The following is a 6,346-nucleotide window of genomic DNA, read 5'->3' as shown; positions in this document are numbered from 1 at the left end:
CACTTTGTTGGATTTTGCTTCTTAATCCATTCTGCCAGTCTATTTCTCTTGATTGGTGAATCAAAGCCATTGATGGTTATTGATGGTTATAACTGATATGTATTGGCTTATCATTGTCATATTGTTTTGATGTTGCTGACTCTTTTTAATTTTTCCCCTCTCCCTTTAATTTCTTGTCTTGCCTGCTGGATTTGCTCTTTTAGGATCATGGAGTTGTAATCTCCATTGTCTTTTTCTAGGATATCGTTTAGAATTGTCTAAAGTGTTGATTTGGTATTCATGAAGTCTCTCAGGTGTTCTTTGCCATGGAAGTATCTTATTTCCCTATCCATTTTTAAAAAGAGTTTTACAGGATACATCAGTCTTGGTTGGAGGTTTTTTTCTCTTAGGGCTTGAAATATCTCACACCAAGCTCTCCTTGACAAGCACTTGGGTTGAAAAGTCTGTTGTGATTCTCATGGGCTTTCCTTTGCATGTGATTTGTTTCTTTTCTCTAACTGCATATAGTATTTTGTTCTTCTGTTGGGTTCCTGGGATCTTGATTATTACATGTATAGATGTAGATTTTTGTAATCATGACTATTTGGAGTCCTATAAGCTTCGCCTATCTTTATGTCAAATTCTTTTGCTCTGTTTGGGAAGTTTTCTGTCATTAACTCTGTGAACAATTTTCTTAAGTCACTTCTACTTTCTCCTGCCTTTTAAAGACTCCTATCAGTCTTATAGTCTTCTTCTTTGTGTCATCTAGGAGCTGTTGAATGATATCTCATGTTCTCTTACTTTTCTTAAGTGATCCCTCTTTTTGGATCACTGACCGTCATCCTGTCTTTTATATTTGATATCCTGTCTTCAGATTGGCTCAGTCTGTTGTGTATTCTTTCAGTAGAGTTTTTAATCTCCTGGATATCTGTTTAAATTTGCTTCATGGATTCCATTTCTTTCCTATGTTGGGCATTCACGACTGTTATCATGGTTCTGAATCATGTATTTTTTTTTAATCTGTTTCTCTTCTAGAGTCTCTAACCATGTCTTTCATTCTGCTTACCATTTCTGTAGTTATCTTGGAAATTATTTCTGTTTTGAATTTTTCTAGATCCTCAGTCATCTGTTTTGTCACTTCCCATGCTATCACTTCAGGGCATCCAGGTTTTTGATTTTTTGCTTTTTCCACCTCATTTCCTCCAGAATTTGCCTTTGATTAACAGGAAACCTGTGTTTGTGCTTGTGCCTTGCTTGAATGTCTTCTCTTTTCTATTATTGTTGTTGGTACTGCCCTTGGTTTAATTCCTGGGTTAATACTTTGATCTTCCTGTTATAGCTTGTCTTTATGGTTTGAGTCTCTAATGACTCTGAGGCAATCTTGTTTTCATTATACCAGGAAGGACAACTGATTAAGTCAATCACAACACCTTAGCCCAAGTAATGCAATCAGCAACACAATAGCATCAAGCTTAGTAAGTGATAATTTGTGATAGTTATTAATCTAACACTCTTAACCATGTGAATCAAATCAAAATTGAGGATGGAGCTCAGAACAATGGCCTTTATGATCTCCATGTGCCTCTGTGAGGTGAATCCAGGTACCAGCCCAGCTAGGAGGTCAGAAGCACATGCTGGGTGGGGGTGTGCTGTAGGTGCCCATGCAGCTGTACCTCTTGCTGTTCCTCTGCTGAGGCCTTCCCCTGATTCTTTAGAGACCTCACCAACCACAGGAGATAGGGTCTGATACCCCTGCTCTGCATAGCCCTGGATAGCTTCCATGTGTTCTCTTTTAGTAACATCTCATATGAATTATCAAGATGAAATGAAGAAATGAATTAGGAGCTGTCAGAGACAGACAGTGTATTACTGTATAAAAGGCTGTTTGAGTCAGGTGCAGTGGCACAGGCCTGTAATCCCAGCACTGAGCGAGGCTGAGGCAGGAGCATAGTAAGTTTGAACCCATCCTGGAAAACTTAGTGAGAGAGTGAGACTGTATCTAAACATTAAAAAATTAAAAAGAGCTGAGAACGTAGCTCAGTGCAGAGGTCTTAGATTCGTCTCCAGTATGACCAAATTCAATGAATGAATGACTAAAAACACTGCTTAGAGACAACAGAGGGAAGGACAGAAAAATGCCCCAAGAAGACAAGCCTTCTAGTTTCAGGTGATGCTACCTCATAGAAAGGAAAAAAAAACCATGCAAATCACTGAAGACATTGGAGTTCAAATACAGGGAATAAGAACGTGTAAAGGAGGTGGTGAATTCTCTGTTCTACATTAAAAGTTCACGTTGCTAAACAGGTGACAGAAGCTGTGAAAATAGCCCGTGGAAGCCTGTTAATTGGGAGAAAGATGGATAAGCAAATATTTGAAATGAAAAGCTTAAATAGCCAAGTTAGCAATAAACCTTATTGTACACAGGAGAAGTTTTTACTCTTTTGACATATATTCTAATTGGAGCATTGCAAGCCTTTGCAGCAAAAGCTATGGCTCACTAATTCACTTTCATTTGTATGAATAAATAATATTTTCTTGTTTAAACTGTTGAGCTTGAAGTGTATGGAAGCACCTTAATGAATTCCCTTTCTACCTGAAACATTCTAGAAAGCAGAGGGGACAAGCCTGGAGCAACCTCAATCTCCCAAAGTGGATCTAGATGACGGGGCAATCCCCAGGGCACACAAGAATTAACTCTCATCCTGCAAACATTTGCAAGTGGGAGGGTGCAGTTTGCTCCCTGCCCAAGTTTAGCTCTTGTCCCTGCCCACTCTGGGATGACTGTCCGTTATCTTAGGCTGAAAGCCCCATAACTACCCATACTTGACAAGGAAAATCTCTAACATAAGCAAACAAAGAAAATTCACCAGATATTTGACAAGTTTCAGGGGTTCAAAAGAGAGGAACCTTATTTAAGGAATCAAAGAAAATCTCTCTCTACACAATGGAATAACAATGTTCAGGTACAAACAACATATTTAAAAAATATGTTTTCAGCCTCTTAACAAGATTTGAAAGAACTCTGTACCTGTGAAAGGCAATCAAGACGATGAGAAAAAATTACCTGAATGTGAAATTTTTGACTAATGGACCTTCTTTTTCAGTATTGGGGATCAAACTCAGGACTCTTGCACTTATCAGGCAGGTACAGTGCCACTGAGCTACATCCCCAGCCCTGTATAGCATATGTTTAAATGTATGGGCTCTTTCTGATAATGATAGTCAATGGCTGTTACCATTAGAAAAAAGAGACTTTGCAAAGGGAGCTTGGGCTGAAGGTACCAGTGTTGTTATTAGTAGTCACATGGGCATCACCAAAGCAGTACTAAAGAGAGCTCATCTAGATTTGGGCCCCATCTTTGATGTACTCTTGCTAAAGAAAGGTGAACTGGAGTCTAATCAAATATTTAAACCTGACCATTTAAGGAAAGTTAGGTGAGGAGTAAAGGACACATTAGTTGACACCACTGCTATACTTAGTACTAAGTATAGGATATTTTATAAGATAAATAGCTAGCATTATGCACATGCAAGACAGGAATGGTCTGTTATAGATTAGAAGGAATTTATGAAAAGGATTAACCAGACCTGAAGTGGAGACAGCAGAAAGGAGCTTTGTCTTGGTTCTACCAAACCAAAGTAAAAGTAATTTTTAGAAGAGTTCAGAATTTGATTCACAAAATTACACATTGTGCAATACCAAGGAATTTTTGTTAATTTTATAGGCATGGTGGTTTAGTAAGAAAATGTACATATTATTTTAGACTTGCACACTTCAGTGTGTGAAGTATATATACTGAAATATGCATACCTTAGGATATTTTAGACTCAAAAACTCTATATTTTATTCATGGGGGGTGTTTGAGATTATTTTAAAATATCACAACAAAAAGAAAAGATAAAAGAAAGTATTGCAATTTTTAAATTTTTGTTGAATTTGGTTGCTGGTAAAATTGGGAAGGGTTATATTCTCCTCTCATTTGTTCTTGAGTTCTCAGGAGAGTAGATGGAAATTTTATACCCTGCCCAGATAGATCTCTAGGAGAAGTGATTGTGGATGTTTATTTCCAATGTATCTTTGACAAGATGCTTCTACATCCCAGTGGATGTCCTAATGCCTAAATATCTACCACAACCAGCTGCCTGCCTCATGGTAAACTTATTTATACCAGCAGATGCCATTATGAGTATATAGCTTAACCTTGGTAGCGTCAACTTTGTTGGCTTAGAAGCCACTGAGGAGATTAGTAAAGTACACTTCCAGGTATGTCTGGGTGAGTTATGGAGGTACGTCCTTGAGTACAATGTCTGTTTGCTGGCTCCTTCTTCTCTGGCATTGTTCTCTTGCTGCTTTCCAATGATCAAAACTAAGTAGTTTTACTCTACCATGTCCTTCCACGATAATATTTCTCCCTAGGATCCAGCTAAACATGGACTGAATCCTCTGAAACTGTGAGTCAAACTAAACCTCTCCCTTTTTAAACTTGTGGGGCCAAGTATTGTGTCCCAATAACTGAAAAGCGACTAATGCAATGGATCTTGCTTGGCCTGGGTCCAGTTTATCCCTGTGAAGGTTGGCACTCTCTAAGACCAGGGAAATAAGTAAGGTTCAGGTGTTTCCATCAGGTGAGGCCCTGAGGGGCCCACTCGACAAAGCCCATGAAATGACAGAAACAGTGTGTCACTTACAGAATGGAGAGAAAAGATTGACATATCACCTAGAGGAAAGGAATTTTCTGAAACATACAAGGTCAACTGAGAGAGAGAGAGAGAGAGAGAGAGAGAGAGAGAGAGAGAGAGAGAGATCTCCTTGAGTGAAACAGAGGGAGAGGAGAGAGAGAGAGAGAGAGAGAGAGAGAGAGAGAGAGAGAGAGAGAGATCTCCTTGGTGCCCCATGGAATCACACTGTGACTGAAAGATGACCATAATGGAATACCTCTTCAGTCCATGTGGGTGCCAGAATCAGTGGGGCAAGTCAAGCACTTTGAAATCTGTGATTCAGGCAGAAATAATCTGACAGACGGTTGTATGAGGCAAACTTCTGGTCAAACCTTGGAGGGAGTGGAAGAACACAGGACCTAGAAAACAACAAGGGTAAACTCAGCTTTGCTTCTCGCACAAGAAAGTCCAATTTAAACAGCAAGTGTGTGCTGAAGCAGCCTAAAATTACAGTGACTCACTAAAGGTTGATTTTGCTAGTTTCTCCATCTTTTGGTATGTTTGAGATGTTTGTATTAAATTTTACCTAACTATATCATGACACTTCACTCAAAAGGGACAGCATGCTCACCATCTGACCTACTATTTAGCCACTGGATCTCAAAGTTCATTTTTGGATCTTTCAACTCTAAAACTTATCACACATATACTCTGTACTGTGAGATCCCAGGTGTGTGGTGGGTGCTGGGCCGTTCTATCCACGTCTCCCCACAAGATAGAGACTATTTTCGAACTTCCTAAAGGGTTGCTTGCCCACATCTCAAAGCTGAATCCCTCTAGTAACTCCCTTTGGCCAAGGGAAACTTCCTAGTGCAAGGCCATGTCTCCTCCCCTGGGCAAGATCACATCCATTTTCTAGTCCAAGTTGGGAGAAAGTCTTCCTTTTTTAACATGCAAGGTGTGATCACAATATATGATAAATGTTTGAACTCCTAAAAAATGTATTACAGTAAAAGACACATTGCCTTTAATCCCCCTCAAAACGCTCCCTTTTGCTTCAAACATATTTATCCCATCATTCTTGCCACTTTCTGAGCAGTTTTGGCCATCCTCCTCCATGAGTGTCTTTTGTTGTCTGTTGTAACTGATGCGATGTCCTGGATTAATTCGAGTGTTGACCTTTGATGATTGTTTTATTCTGTGGAGGAGCCAGAAGTCACGAGGTACCAGATACAGTGAAGACAGTGTATGAAGGCACACAGTACTGTCCTTATTTGACAGCAGTTATCTTAAGCATTCTGAATCCATTTAGGACATGGAGATAGCCACAAAAAGATACCCACAAGTAAGGACTAAATTGTTTCAGAAAGTGACAAGAATGATAGGATAAGGGTGATTGAAGTGAGGGGGAGGATAATGAGGGGGATTTATGGCCATGTGTGTTCTAATACAATCATTTTTAAAATCTTTTAACGTTCACCATGTGAGTTGATCACCCATGGACAGTAAGTCTGAGGACTCCAGGGTTCCCATAAGAGAGCTGAGCCCTTTCCCTTGTGGTGGCACTGTAGCTGGCCTTGTCCTTCTAATCCAGCTCACTCCACTGCTCTCCCACAAGTGCGGTTCTCAAGAGCAGTGACCAATAATCCTCCTACACACAGATTTCTTCTGTTTCCCAAGAAACTTGGCCTGACTAGAATGAAAGGAC

Source organism: Fukomys damarensis, unplaced genomic scaffold (assembly GCF_012274545.1).
Source record: "Fukomys damarensis isolate Sample0158 unplaced genomic scaffold, DMR_v1.0_HiC HiC_scaffold_17, whole genome shotgun sequence".
In the NCBI taxonomy this organism is placed as follows: domain Eukaryota; kingdom Metazoa; phylum Chordata; class Mammalia; order Rodentia; family Bathyergidae; genus Fukomys; species Fukomys damarensis.
The sequence above is the reverse complement of the archived record's forward strand: the minus strand, read 5'-3'. Positions refer to the sequence as shown.